This window comes from Miniopterus natalensis, chromosome 14, assembly GCF_054644295.1.
Source record: "Miniopterus natalensis isolate mMinNat1 chromosome 14, mMinNat1.hap1, whole genome shotgun sequence".
NCBI lineage: Eukaryota > Metazoa > Chordata > Mammalia > Chiroptera > Miniopteridae > Miniopterus > Miniopterus natalensis.
This window is the reverse complement of record NC_142094.1, coordinates 47,766,661-47,782,498: the sequence shown is the minus strand read 5'-3', so window position 1 is coordinate 47,782,498 and position 15,838 is coordinate 47,766,661.

Here is a 15,838-nt window from a genome sequence, read left to right as displayed (position 1 = left end):
TCCTATTGATTGAAACTTCGGTTATTTTCAATTTTATGCTATTGTAATCTCTAAGTGAAATGTCTTTGTGATATGTCTCCTTGCACCTGTGCATTTATTTTCTGAATCCAAGAATATTCAATCACTTGTCATAAGTCGCAAAATGTTTTAGCAGAAAAAGCATTGGGTTAGGAATCAAAATACCTAGAATCTAATCCCAGGTTTGGTTTTTACTAAGCTTCCCGTTGCTGTATTAGTTAGCATATTCATAAATGAGAAGTCTGGAAATTATCTTTAAAAGGGATGTCATAGTTTTAAACTTTCAATGAAAATAATGATTGGTCAAAAGCCTTTCATATTTGATATTATGCATTTTGCAGATAACTTTTTTTATTTTGTAGTCATTGATAAACTCTACTAACGACGTCCATTTAGTCTGATATCAAATGTTATTTGCATTTCTTGAGTTCACATCAACTTGATAGTGAGAAAAGATGACCTAGGGAGACCTGAGGCGCCAGAGGAACTTCAGCTGGCCTTAGATATTTATTGTATTTGAGAAGTTACGGTGCATTGCTTTTAAATCAGGCTTTGATTACAAGATACTCAGAGCAAGTATTGGTTGGTATGAAACCAAGGTTTGAGGCTCAGTTAACTCTATTATTTACTAACCCCATGATTTTGGGCAGGTTATAAAAAAATTCTTTAGACTCACTTTCTTTATCCAAACTCTGTCAATCTTCAAAGATTGTACGACCTTGTTGGAGTTATTTAAAGTCCTTAGTGCCGTGCTTGGCAGACAGGAAGTGCTCACTAACTTTTCAACATTTATTTATGCTTCTCTAGAATTTTTAAGTTCTTCCCGCTTTGGAAGCTGTTACGACTACGAGAGGACAAGTGAAAATGCCCTGTTACCGCTACTAAATAACATGATGAGAATGTGGGGCAGCCGAGGCTTAAGAGGACCTGGATCACACGGCGATTGTCCTAGATTCATCTTGTAGATGTGGAGCACAGGATTTAGATTAGGAGAGGGTTGTCTGATTTCACAATATAGGGTTATATAAAATATAAAATTTCAGTTACTCTTATTCAGATGGGGGAAATCAGGGTACAGGGAAGGATTAACTTGCTGAGACGATGTGGCAGGCCACTATCAGATCTGAGGCTGACTCACTATTCCTGCCCCAAGCTTTAGCCACCAGCATCACTACTGACAAAAGAAGAATATCAGAGTCAGTGGTTTCTGGGGGCTCTAGTCCAGTGACAAATTATTACTGTTCTGTGGAGCAGGAATGACCAGCTTAGAAAATGTCCAAATGGACAAATTATACAATCATACTCACAAGTAATCAGAGAAAAACCTATATAAAGTGCTGTCTTTGACCCATCAAATTTCCATTTTAAAGAATGCTAATACCAGTGTTGGCACTAGACCATGAAAATAGCCATTTGGTGGTAAGTATCGAAGCTAAAAATATTCACCCTCTGTTACCCGGTGTTTCTTCATATAGGAATTTATCCAAAAAAATAGCCATAGGCACACAAATCGTTATGAACAAGGGTAATGTGAACAGGTAAGAACATAAAGTCTAATAACAGGACATTGACTAAACACATCAGAAATAACACAGCCATGCCAAATCAAATTTTAAAAGCATACTCGGTGGCATGAAAGATGCTCCTCATGTATTAAGTGAGAGGTAGGTTACAAAGCAGTAGATGCAGTGTGCCCCCAATTTTGCAACGTATGGCTAAATAAAAACACATGCAGATATGAAAAAACTGCAAGTGTTTACAGCAAAATGTTATTAGATTTTGCCTTCGGAATGAGGAATGACTAAAGCATTTTTCCTACTTTATTTTTCCTCTTCGGAATTTTTAAAATAGCTCCACTAGAGGCCCCAACATAGTCACTCTGCACTATGCAGTCAGGGGCTTCCTTTCAATAAACAATCCCAAGCCAAGTGCTCCTAACATGATCCCCTTGTGGGCCTTCAAATTGAAAAGGCTGCTCCATCTGGGAGCTTCTCCATGCCCCAGACAGGAGAGGCGCCGGGGACCCAAGACACTTGGTTTTTATCTATACTGACCATGCAGAAAATCCGCAAGAGATCCCACTGGGCTGCAACATCCAAGAAGTTCCCTAAAGCAGCTCAGCGAGGCTCTTTTGATCACAAATCAAAATCTACCCCCTCGTTATTTCTTCCTTTGGCTACTGCAGGAGTCCTTCCCAAACTCCCCACACGTTTCTCCAAGAGAGCAAAGTGGGATTTGCACTCTGTCGGCCCCTACTTACTACTGCTGTATATTTTTCTGGTTTTTCCCATCACACTATGATTTTCAGAGCTCGGGAGTCTCTGAGAGTCCCTGAGAAAGCAGCAGTTGAGATGATTATAGATCAGAACTTAAGACTACTATTCTTCCCGCTCAGAGCAGACATGGGGTGGACTTGTGGTTTGGCACGTAAAGAATTTCAAGGTTCTTCACGTTATTGACAAAATAGGCGACAAACTACAAATGTCCAGTTCGGTGAGGAACCTGGACCCCATATCGTACAATTCATCTTTGGAGTCTTTAGGAAAAAGCCGTTAGATGTATTTAGGGAAAAAATCTGTGGCAGGGCTTAGAGGAAAGAATTCTTAGTGTCTGAAGAGCCTTCGGGGAGAATTTTTGAGCTGCAGTGAATGTTGAAATCACAGAGCCCATCATGAATCAGCTCGCCGGCCCGGCCCAGCACATTCCACCTGTATAAATCTCTCCGCACAGTGCCTGGGACAGTGAATGGGCTCAACTGTTATACTTTGTTTTATCATAAAATTTATTTTGTTTTGGATTTTATTATTATTGACATTTGTCCTCTCTCCCCCTTGATGCTCTTTTTTCCCAAAATATAACAAAATAATAAAAATTATAATTTTGGGAAATTATGACAATTAAAGCCAAACAAAATGTCTCCTTAATGTCTCCTGCTTAGAAGGAAAAGCCAAGAACAAAAATGAGTGAAATCATTTGTGCTTTGCCTGCTTTACTAGAAAGTTTGAGTACTAAAATCTAAAACGTACAGGGAAATTCCTTGTAAATTTAACACGTCTTCTTTTATATTCAGAACCATTGATCCAGTAATCCAATTCATGGGATTCATCCTAAGGAAATAATTATATAGAAGTCTTTTAAAAATACCAAAAAATTGGAGAAAATGAAATGTGCATTAATGTACTTAATCTGCTTTAGGTAATTTATCTTAGGTAAATGCAATTGAATGTCATGTTAGTGTAAATGAATATTATGCTAATGTATATGAATATTATGCTAATGTAATTTTAATGTTAATAAAAGATAACTTTGCCATGGCAAATATTGTCTTCATGGATATAAAAAATGGTATTTTTCTAAGAGGAAATTTTATGACAAATTATATGGCAAAGACTCACATAACTATATGATATTAAAACATAATAAAGTAATACTGTACATGGCACATTTGGAAAAAAATGGAGTAGGAATGTAAAAAGGAAAAACCTGCGGTGTTAAAGTCATGGATTTTATGCTATAAAAGTCACAAGTAAAAATCAAACTAAAAAACACCCATTATGAAAACAGTTATAGGGTAATAAGTTATTAACGGAAATCTAATAAGTAGAAACACCTTAGCCCCGAGAGTCATCTCTTTTAAAACGACCCTCCATATTATTTCCCATATTAAATCTAGTTATTTGATGAATTATTCCAACAAAAGTGACTTTTTCTGAGGCCTGAGAGAAAACAGAAAGGCCAGTAACTTTTTCAAACTAGAGCTTTTTAAAAGCGAGCTGATGACATGCCTTCCCTCCCAGGTGAAACATCAAACTGCGGCGCGTGCTGCCCGGGGCCGGGCCCCCCCACGCCGGAGAGAGCGCGTAGCCGAGGCCTGCGGGGAGCCAGGTCTTGCCTCCCTCCTCGGGCCACGTCCTGGTGCTCAGACGACTTGATCTGTTGTAGGCCGTGACTTTGGGCCCCATCTTCCTTGACCTTCGGTGTGCACCCTGCCTTCCTACAACCCTAGGCCGCTGTACAGCATCCCAAACCGCCAGGTCCCGGCGCACCCATGGCCCACGCTCCAAAGCTGCCTGGGTGCCACGCAGCGGAAGGTGGCTCAGGGTGAGCACCGGCGCCTCTCCTCTCATTGGTCTGGGTGGAGAGGCTTAACAACGGGCTGCAGCTTGGAACGAGCATTTTACCCACAGCGCTCGACACACAACAGCCATCCTCTGCGGCTATCAACAGCCTTTAACCCGAGTTTGTGAACTCGAAGTCACGCAGGGGCAGGCAGACGGCACAGAAAGTGGTGAATGCTGGTACGCTCTAGAGAACTAGCACCTTATTAATTGCCTTAGGCTTTAAAACACTGTGCGAACTAAGTGCACGGACCACTCGGCATGTGTCTAAAGGCTGCCAGTCTGCTCACTCACGCCTGCTGCTCAACAGGACAGCAGCAAGGGTGCTGGCGTGGCGATGCGTCACGGCCACTCGGGAGAGGGTGCAGCCCCTCTGCCTCACCTCCCTTGCTTCGTCTCTCCCCTCCTGCTACGGCTGGCCCCCCACGCCCCTCTGCTCCACTTCTAAGGCCGATTTGGCTTGAGCCAGAAGAGATGCAAACAGCTCTGTGGTGCTCTGACAGTAATGAACACCCTTCGGTTCCCCACACCGTTCCCAGTATCTCTGTTCATTTCTCTCCGTGAGGCCATTCAATTCCCAGGTTCATGGCTGAGCTCCAATTGCTCCAGTTTCTTGAACAGGACACCTACATTAGTTCTTTCAGAAGTGAAAGCCAGGTCCTGCCTTCCCAACTGAGGCAGCTTCCTTCCTGCAGCCCTGCATCCAGCGAAATGCCTTGGGGAAAACAGGACTCTACTCCAAGTGCAATACCCACGCTGATGGGCTCGCAGTGTGATTACAGAGAAGGTTTTCTGTGCCTTAGACTCAGATACTCTTCAGATTTTATCAGAAGGTGTGGGGAATCTACTATAAGGCAACTCAGATGTTTTTAAATACACCTGACAGAACTAAAGATGATTTTAAACTTCCTTTCTGTCAATAAATTGATCAAAAATAGTTATAAATAGTTGTTATGTGCACCTACTATACGCTCCTCACTGTACTGGGAGCTGTAGGGGGCATTTAGGGGAAAAGTAAACCACAATCTCTGTCCTCAAAGAGTTTACACTTCAGATGTGGGGACACACACACACACACACACACGCACACACACACACTGGAAAAGAGAGTCCACAATAAAAGTCGGTACATAAATGATAACAGCTAGCATCTCCCGAGCTTCTGCTGAGCTGGGCAGGTTACAGAAGTAAGCTTGTATCCTCACACCAACTCTGAAAGTTGTCAATTCTCCCCTTTCATTTTACACATTAGAAACTGAGGTGCAGAGACCTCAGCCCAAGGCCACACAGGCATCGCAATGGTGGGAACCATGGCGTCTGATGCCAGAGCTGTTCTTCTTCCTCCGAATGGGGGGCTCTCATCCTTCGCTTTGTATTTGTGTGAACTGAGACTCTTAAAAAGTACAGAGGCCTGGGCCATGCCGTCAGAGATTCTGTTCATTGGATGCCTGGGTACTGGGATATTTAAAGCATCCTAGGTCATTCTAATATGTCACCAAGGTGAAAAACCACTGTGAGAAATCATACTGTCCCTGTGCAGCCAAATACTGAAAAAAAGTATATTCTGAAGACAGAGTTTGGTGTATAAAAATTTAGAGTGGGAATGCTGATTTGGTTTAGGGGTGAATTGTTTCACCCCTAAACCACACATACTTACAGGCTAAGCATCTTGCTGCAAAGTTGCAGCAATGAGGACCAAACTTCATCAGATTCTGGTCTGTAAAGAGAAGATAGATGGGTGAAGTTTGTAATATGTTTATATTGTTCATTTCTGATCGCACTGCGTCTTTGATACTCTTATCTCATTCTAGCGTCACAACCACCTGGGGTGTGATGGGTCAGGTGGTTTATTTAACAATGAGAAAACTGAGACGCAGAGTGACCAAGGGACTAACTGAACATCACTCGGCTAGTTAGTGACCCCCACGCAGAGCTCATTTCATTGCACCACCCAGACGTAGCTGCTCCCACGTCACTGAAACTTCGTGATACTGCTGAGGATTGAATGGTGAGCTAGTTGAAGAGACTGCTAATTGAAAGGGTTGAAGGGTATAGTTACATTTAATGCAATCGCTACTCTAGGAAGCACTCTTTAAGTTCCTGTGATAGATGCAGCTCAGCTTATGTTATCACAATCATCCCTCTAAATAAATTATTTAGATTAGGCCATGCATGCTCATGAGTTTGTTAAATGCAGATCAACACATTTTTTTCCCAAGCCACTTGCTCAGGACATTAGTATGCATTTTCTCCTGCCCCACACTCCCCAAATATAATGGCTTGAAACACTAGACCGTGACAAATGGAAGGCATGGGAATCCCCATTTAAGCATGGGCAAAGAATTGAATTAGTAGCTTTCAGCAGAACTACCCTATTTGGCCTGTGCTTCTGGAAAACAAGTTGTTATAGGATAGCTAATTGGGGGAGGCAGCTTCATGAAGCATCTACAACAGAGTGAGGCGCTACAATACCAGATGGTGCTATCAGTGAGCAGCAGATGTTTGCCGGTGAGCTGGGATCGTGGTTTTAATTCCTGGAGCAAAATGATTTTTCTATAACAGAGAAGAGCCCATTGTTATGGAATGGGAGATTCCCTTTGTGGAATCTCTGTACTCTGTAGAACTTTCTGGAATGGGAGACCCATTCTGTGCGAGGTGCAGAGAAGGGACAATGCATTTGTCTTCTTGACCTTTTGTGGGTTATTTTTATTTTCTAGAAGACTTGAGGAAATTGAGGACTTCTGGTCATAGGACACTCAAGAAATTTGTTGGTTGGTAATTGGAGAGTAAGGAGGAAAAAAGATAACGTTCCTAAATAATTAAGATATATCATCTATTAAATAAAATATAATATTAAAGACAACTAAAAAAAACATAAATCAACCAACATGAAGAAGTAAAGGTGACTCACATGTACATTTAGTTCTCAAAAAAATGTGCCTACAGCAACTGTCATTCATATCTGAGAACACAGGGTTACCATCTTGAGGTCACCAGATCTGGGTCTAAATTCTAGCAGCACCTCAAGCATGTACATTATCCTATCTTGCTTTTAAGTAACAAATACTTAGTTAATTAGATAGGAAATGACTGAATCCAAGATCAAGTCGCATAACTGGGCCTTGGAAAGCAAACAAGACAACCCCTCTTATCCCAAGGAGTTGAGTGACTAGAGTGCACCTTGGGAAACCCTAAGAAGACAGGTGCCATGTGAAACCTGATAAGAAGAGACCAGCCAGCCTCACGCACTTACCACACAGCGTGTGCCCAGAGATCTTCCCATGGCCCCCCGTTTCTCAGGAGTAAGCAGAGAAGCCCGAGGGTTTATGTGCTTCTGCAGCCTTCCCGGTCTGTGGCCTCGATTCTCTCTGGTTATCGCCCACCTTGAGGAATGAGGGTGTTCAACAGGGAGGCGCTCCTCAAAAGGCGGAAAAGACAAGACTAGGAGATAAAATGCTGGGGGGCACGCTGCCGCTTCCCTCTGGTTCATAATACTGTTTATTTGTATCAGCAGAGAAAAGTGCCACTGAGGATACACCTTTCCCCACGTCTAACACATATTTTCAAAGTGGCACTCACGGACTGCATGTGGAAATGCTAGGGGAAATCACCAAACCCCCAGACTTCTCCCAACCCAGAAATCCTCTTCACACGTGTAGTAGAGAAAGAAACAGTTTTATTATTTAGTACGTATGACGCCAGAATGTGACACGCAACACAGGCAACTCTCGGCTCTCAGTAAAGACGGACAGGCCTGGGAGGCTGGAGGCTCCCATGTGGGAACAGGCCAGAGTCATCATATTTACCAGACGGAAGCAAATCAGCACTGTCTTGGGCCTGCATTTCGTGAGGGTTTCGTGGACATTTGTCCTCTTCTCCCCCAGGGGATCTGAGTCCCAGGAGGAGATAATTCTCCTAATTCCCCTCTATCCAGGTGTCTCTCTTCTCATCCCTCCCTCAACCTTTATCTGTTTGCACAGACTCAGACTATAAGGGCTGGAAAACCAAGGCCTTAATCAACTGGCAGATGTCATCTTGGTAAATAGTAAGCAGTCTGAAAATAACAAGTGTTGGTAAGAATGACAGAGAATGAGTTCCCTCAGGCATGCCTAAACTAAATATAAACTTGATAGTTTCTCTCTCATTCGTGTCTTTGAACCTTTAATGGAAAGATATAGGAAATTTGTGCATTTAATTCACGATTTTGGAATACCATAATTTCCAGGTGTCTAGCTGGGATGAGACATTGTGGGGATCCAATGATCTTCAGTAAATGCCTGTGATGATATCAGTGTTACAATAATTATTACACATGGATTGCTAATTGTTAAAGATTGAGACTACAGCCCGGCCGGGCGTGGCTCAGTGGTTGAGTGTTGACCTAGGATCCAGGAGATCGGGGTTCGATTCCCGGTCAGGGCACATGCCGGGGTTGCGGGCTCAATCCCCAGTCGGAGGCGTGCCGGAGGCAGCCAATCAATGACTCTCATCATTGATGTTTCTCTCTCTCTCCCTCTCCCTTCCTCTCTCTGAAATCAATAAAGATATATTAAAAAAAAAAAAAAAAGGTTGGGACTACATAAATTATATACAGTCCTCATAATGGCTATGCACGGTAGCCCATTAGCTCAGAAATGCAAGAAATTCCACTTTCAATTAAATCAACATAATTTTGCCTGAAGTAGCATCCATCGGGACTAGATAGAAATTCAACTTACTATTCATTATTATTATTCAGTATGGGTGGGGCCCCTTCCACCTGTAGAACTAGTCTAGCATATGGGATGTAGGTAATGTCCAGAAAAGGGAGGCAGAACCCCTCATGTCCTTGCACGCTGGTGGCTGCGATCCTCATTGTCCACGCCTGCAGGGCTGCTCTCCTCACTGATTCCTTCTGTAGGATGAGACCGGGGCGAGGCTGGGTCCCTGGTGCAGGCGGTCTCATCCTGGTGACTCTCACGTCTCTTCTTCTCCAGAGCCTGCCTAGGAGCTGTCCCAGAAGCCCCCCTTCCCTCCCCTGTCCTGGGATGTAGGGTTCTCTCTCCTCCTCCAGTGGGGGGCATCGCTTCCTTGCCTTCCCCAAAGCCCACGCCTGTACCCTTCCCTTCCCCAAGCCATCCTCCACCTTCCTATAAAACCATTCATCTTACAGATTTGGATTTTCATTTACAAAGTGGGGAGCAGAGAGATGGTCTAGGGAACTAGATTCCGTGCTTAGTAGCTCTGCCAGGATTATCACATTGTGCGGCGGAAGGGGCAAACGGACAACCATTAGACAGACACCCACTACGGGGAAGTCTAATTATTTAATCATTTCACAATGAAGACACTGAAGCTTACAGAGACTGTTCATTTGTAAGTAGCAGAACAGGATTTGATTTAAGATTTGACACATGCTCTTAACTACTGTGCTATAGGGCCTTCCTAGTTCTTTCCTTGGAGATATTTACTATGCTTTACAATGACTATTTTTATTATGCTCATATCTAGATAATTGGTAAGTAGATAGTGGATAAGTAGATATAGGAGAACCAGACTGCTCACTCAAATTCTATAAGCATAATTTAGAGAGGGATAGATTACACAGGTGTTTTTGAAGGAAAGAAAATTTAATTAAGTAGATTTTAAGGAGGGTATATGATTTGCTAAATGGAAAGGAGGGGAAAATACTGCTTTACTTAAAAGTTTAAAAGTGAAATATTTTCCCCAGTTTTGGTTAGAACTTTTTTTTCAAGCCAAAGTATTGTACAACTTAGACAGGTGGTTCTAGCCAAGGTTTAGCTGCTGAGCTACGTGTGACTTTGGCCTCAGTTTCCCCATCTGCAAAATATGGCACCAACACCTGCCATTTCAGAGCTCTGGTGAGATTCAGACAGGAAAGCTAAGACCAGCGTGTTTTGAAAAGCTAAAAACACTATCTGAATGAAAGATTGCATCATTATTTTTTTATTGTGCTTCTTCCTAGGCATAAATTGGGCAGTTTTTTCCCTGACAGCCTTTCTGAAATTAGAGGGAAAGTGAAAACAGATCACAGTGGAAGTTTTATAAATAGGTAGCTGAAGAGGCAAAATTCACAGCAAATAATTTATCCCTCCATTTCTGTTCTGTTCCAAAATAACGCTTTTAACTTTGATGAAGCTCTTTGCCGCCCAATGCTCTGTGGCAGGACTATTGCAGGACAAATCCTGTGTCCAACAGAAAGTTTTGCTTGCAATCAAAGAAGAAGTGCTTTCCTATGTCTGTGTGCGTTTGATAAGCAGAGGTGTCTTACTGGATGCCTCCTTCCTAGTAATTAATTCATAGTCTTATGCATCTCACATGAATCTTTTCTTCTGCAAGCTGAGCAGAAATTCTTCCCTTAAAAACACTTCAAACCATCCTCAGAGGTCCCTTCTGGGTACCTCCAAATGAGAATGCGACATTCGTTTAAACTAAATCGTCCTTCACTGCCGTAAGGAGACAAGGTGAAATGTTGCATTTTGTGAATAATTGAGTCAAAGAACAAACCACAAATGTGGCATTTTAAGCAGTGAAATTCACGCTTCGTCTCCTTTACTTTCAGAGGTTCAGTTACGCTTGCTCATGGAGACGAAGCTGCGGGCAGGATGATGCCACAGGAAAGCTGTGTGGCTCTCAAAGAAAGTTTTACTACAGCTCAAGACCCTTATATTTTGCCTGATGGGCACCAAGCTACTTTGTGTTCTTACAGATTTTTTTTGTCATGTAGAATACTGAGAATGTTTTCTAAATCTCATGCTTCAAGGAGATAAGTGAACGACCCTCTAAAAGCAGTCCCGTATGGCATCCCTGGTTTGGCCCGGCTGTAGAGGGCTGAGAGGCTGACTGGCCTCAGGGCAGTTTTTTTTTTTTCTCTTTCTCTGTCTCTCTGTCTCTGTCTCTGTCTCTCTCTCCCTCACACTACATGTTGGTCCCACTGCTTCCCCTTACCTGGCTTAGGAAAGTTACTTAATCACTGGGAGCCCTGGTCATCTCATCTATCAAATGGGAATTAAAATGCCATAGATCGGAGCTGTTAAATATATGATACAAATTAAATACATAATGTTCCTGGCACAAAACAGGTATTCAATAAATTTATCTCCCTAAGTAAAGGCCAGAATTAAAAATTTTTAAATAATCTTCACATAAAGATAAATCCATTTACAACTGTTCTCCAACTGTGATTTCTAAAACTTCCAAGTAGAAAAGATCCTTCAAAAATTTATCTCATTTCAGAAATTTATTAAAATCATAATGCATCTTGCAGCGAAGCGTTTGTGCTGCAGTTTTTAAACGCTGTCAAGTTAAGGAGTCTCTGTGAAATGTAGGTGTTAACCCAGCTGGTGTGGCTCAGTGGCTGAGCATCCATCTATGAACCAGGAGGTCATGGTTCAATTCCCAGTCAGGGCTTCAGGCTTGATCCCCAGAAGGGGGCATGCAGGAGGCAGCTGATTAATGACTCTCATCATTGATGTTTCTATCTCCCTCTCTCTGAAATCAATAAAAACATTTTTTTTTTAAATGTAGGTATTAGATAGTCTCATTTTCAAAATTACTGCTTTGTTCCATTTAAACAGTCAGCAAAACTAATTAATGACGTGTGTACACCTTCAGAGGTAATGACATGAAAAAGGATTTCAAATAAATGAGCAAATAAAGAAAATAAATTAGCATTTAATTTGTACTTAGAGATTGTTATCCTTGATAATTTGAAAATGAGTTGAACTCTATGTATAATGTATAAGGTGGTAACAGAGTCACATTTCTATTGAGATTAAATTGACTTAAATAAAAATATTATCAAGTAGGGGGTGGGGAGGGACTAACAGGTGGAGCATAGAAGATTTTTAGGGCAGTGAAACTATTCTGTATGATACTACATTGATGGATACGTCATAGATTTGTCCAACTGAAATGACTGTGTGTGTGAGCCGGGAGGCACAGGCACCAGCGAGTGTGAGTGTGTGAGTGTGTGTATGTGTGTGTGTGAGTGTGTGTGAGTGCGTGTGTGTGAGTGTGACTGTGTGTATGTGTATGTGTGTGAGTGTGAATGTGTGTGTATGAGTGTGTGTGAGTGTGTGCATGTGTGTGTGTGAGTGAGTGTGTGAGTGTGTGTGTGTGAGTGTGTGTGTGAGCGTGTGTGTGAGTGCATGTGTGTGTGTGTGTGAGCGTGTGTGTGAGTGCATGTGTGAGTGTGTGAGCGTGTGTGAGAGTGTGTGTGTGAGTGTGTGTGTATGTGTGTGTGAGTGTGTGAGTGTGTGAGTGTGTGTGAGTGTGTGTGTGTGAGTGTGTGTGTGAGAGTGTGAGTGTGTATGTGTGTGAGTGTGTGTGTGAGTGTGAGTGTGTGTGTGTGTGAGTGTGTGTGAGTGTGTGAGTGTGAGTGAGAGTGTGTGTGAGTGTGTGTGTGAGTGTGAGTGTGTGTGTGTGACTGTGTGTGTGAGTGTGAGTGTGTGTGACTGTGTGTGTGTGAGTGTGTGTGTATGTGTATGTGAGTGTGTGTGTATATGTGTGTGAGAGTGTGTGTGAGTGTGTGAGTGTGTGTGAGTGTGTGTGTGAGTGTGTGTGAGTGTGTGAGTGTGTGTGTGTGAGTGTGTGTGAGAGTGTGAGTGTGTGTATGTGTGTGTGTGTGAGTGTGTGTGAGAGTGTGAGTGTGTGTATGTGTGTGTGTGTGTGAGAGTGTGTGTGTGTGTGTGAGTGTGTGTGTGTGAGTGTGTGAGTGTGTGTGAGTGTGTGAGTGTGTGAGTGTGTGTGTGAGAGTGTGTGTGTGAGTGTGTGTGAGTGTGTGTGAGCGTGTGTGTGGGGGGTGTGTCCCGGCCCGGCGGCGCATTCAGCGCGGCGCAGAGAGCGGCACAGGGCCCCGAGCCCCGCAGCCCCGCGCCCCGCGTGGGCTCCCCCGGAGGCCGCGCGGGCCCGAGACTCAGCTCCTGCCCGCCTGGCGGCGCCCCCTGCCCCGCGCCGCGGCTGCCGGCCCGCCGGGGGCCCCGCGTGGATGGGGCCGGGGTCCCGAGCGCCCGCCCCCACCGCCGGCCGCGTCCCCCTTTCCGCCGCTCTCCGCTCCGGTGAGAAAAGCTGGGGCCGCAGCGGGTCCCCAGCCGGGCCGAGCGCGCTCCTCGCCAGGGGTCCCCGCGCCCCGCGCGCCTCGGCGGCGGCTGGTCCCGGGCCCCGCCGTCGCAGGGACACCCCGGGGGCTCCCCTTACCTAGGGCGCGGAGCCCGGCGTCTGCTGCCCGCGGCCCCCTCCGCGCGCTCCCTCCCGGGGGGCCGAGCCAGGGCCTGAGCCGAGGATCCCAGGGTCCGGGGCGCAAGAGCGCAGCGCGTTCGCACCGGCGGGGACCCCGTCTAGCCGGCCCGGGCAGGAGGAGAGAGCGGGCTGGAGGCGGGGGGAGGGGGGAAGGGCTAAAGCCGCTGGCGATCTTACGGGGAGCGTGAGTGGATGGAGCTCCTGGACTCAGGAGATGCTGCAAACCAGAGCCTTTGCCCATTTTCCCACAGAAATGACCTTTCCTTCTGCAAGACCAACCTCCACCCACCCCGCCCCCACCTTCTTTCCCAAACCCCAACCTAGAAAAAAGCTGAGCACACGACGTGACCTGTCCCCCTGCTCACAGGGCCGTGTGATGCTCAGACCTGACCGGGAACTGGGAGCAGCAAAGTGTCAAGTCCGCGGAGACGAGTTCAGTCTCAGCAGGACTTTGCCTTCACTTGCCAGACTCCGTAGTAGGCACAGGTTAGATAGAAAGAAGGAAAAGGCTTGCGTGTGCAGGGTCATTTAGGTGGGGAGGCCCGCCCCCATCTCTTCCTCCCCCAGAGCGGAGGGGCATGTCAGGGGACAGCCTGTCCTCACAGCATCTCCTGTTTCTGGGTTCTCACCACAAGCACTGTGGGGCCAGAGCTCTGCAGAATTTTCTCATAGCCCTGGGATAGGGGCCAGGCCTAGAGCTTTCCAGCCTGTGGCTGAGCCGCTGTCCTCAGGTGTGAAGATAAGATTCTGCAGTGACACTACCCCCTGTAGCCCCCCGTGGCTGGACTTACTCTAGCGAAGGGTGAAAATAAAGAGGGGGTCCGGTCCCCCCACTTAATGAAGGGAGGAAAGGAGGCTTCTGCTAGGCACAGAGCAGGGGAAAGCCAGTGATCTTTGGCCTTTTTGGAATGTGGGGGATGTTTAGGTTTTTGAGAGAATTCTGCATCTTTTAAATCTGAAAGAACTGTTAAAATTTAAACTGATCCTGGAAACTTTAATTTCCTGGAAAAACAAAAGAAAAACAACTTGGGTGTTATAGCTAAAGATGGTTTTAAAATGTTCTCCAGGCATTGAGGACATGAACAGCAAATAAAGGCACCTTTCATGGTGTTTTCAGTTGCCAGTTGCCAGAAACATGCCCAGAGAGGTGTCCCTTTTAGTTGCACTCAGTGTCAGCTGATAAATGAAATTTGTGAACCTTTAAACACATCGGTTTGCTTTATCTGACTCCTTTTGGTTTAGATTGCATTAAAACAAATCATAATAACAGTTCTTACATCATCAGTTAATTTTGCCTAGTTTTGAATTTTACCTAAATATGTACTGTTTTGGATCTGTCCTCATTTGTTCAACATTATGTTTGTGAGATTCACTTACAACTGTTTTTTTAGCAAGAAAATACTTGCTAAAGAGTAACGTTACCTTATGAATATCTTAGTTTGGTCCTAACATGTTGGGATGGTGTAACAGAAAAAATCAGTCAAACATATTTTATCCAACTCCTGCTTTACCCCCAGGCTCTGTGCTGGAGACTGGGGAGACAGAGATGACAAAGTCAGGGAAGCTGTTCCCCAGGGGCTGTCCGCTGACTGTGCAAGTCTTATCAACCAAACACCATTACATTGTGTGTTTTTTCAGTTTGATGTAGTTCCCCTTTTTAATTTTTACTTACGTTGCCTGTGCGTTTGGTGTCAAATCCAAAATAATCATCACCAAGGCCAGTGTCAAGGAGCTTATGCTGTTTTCTTCTAGGAGTTTTATAGTTCCAGGTCTTACATTGAAGCCTTTAATCCATTTGGAGTTAATTTTCCTGCACGTGTGGGTTTTGGTCTGCTGTCTGTGACCGGTGGTGCCAGCCTGCCAAGGACTCTCTAGTTGTTACAGTCTCACAGGATCCAGGAACACAAGCTCCCCTGGCCACCGGAGCCAGGCCATCAAGGGGCATCTCCTGGGTGGCAGCTGCAAAGACAGGTGCACCAGACGCTTGGCAAAGCTCCCTGCTGGGAGATACAGGCGCCGTGGAGAGTGGCAGAGGGTGAAGGCAGAACCGGGCCTCTGAAGTCTCTGGAAAGGACAGTCCGCCTTTGTGCCAGTGTTTAATTGGAAGCCTGCCCCTCAGGCTCAGCTGTGATAATACGCTAATAGGCCCCCCCCCTTTTTTTGTAGACAGACTGACCTCCTGGGTCTGTTGCCTCTTGCTGTGCCCTGGAAGTGGTAGCCTGGAGACAGGGAGAACATAGAGACAGCACCCACCAAAAAGAAAGGAAGGAAGGGAGGAAGGGAGGAAGGGAGGAAGGGAGGGAGCGAGGGAGGGAGGGAGGAAGGGAGGGAGGAAGGGAGGAAGGGAGGAAGCGAGGGAGGGAGGAAGGGAGGAAGGAAGGGAGGAAGGAAGGAAGGGAGGAAGGAAGGAAGGAAGGGAGGAAGCGAGGGAGGGAGGAAGGGAGCGAGGGAGGGAGGAAGGG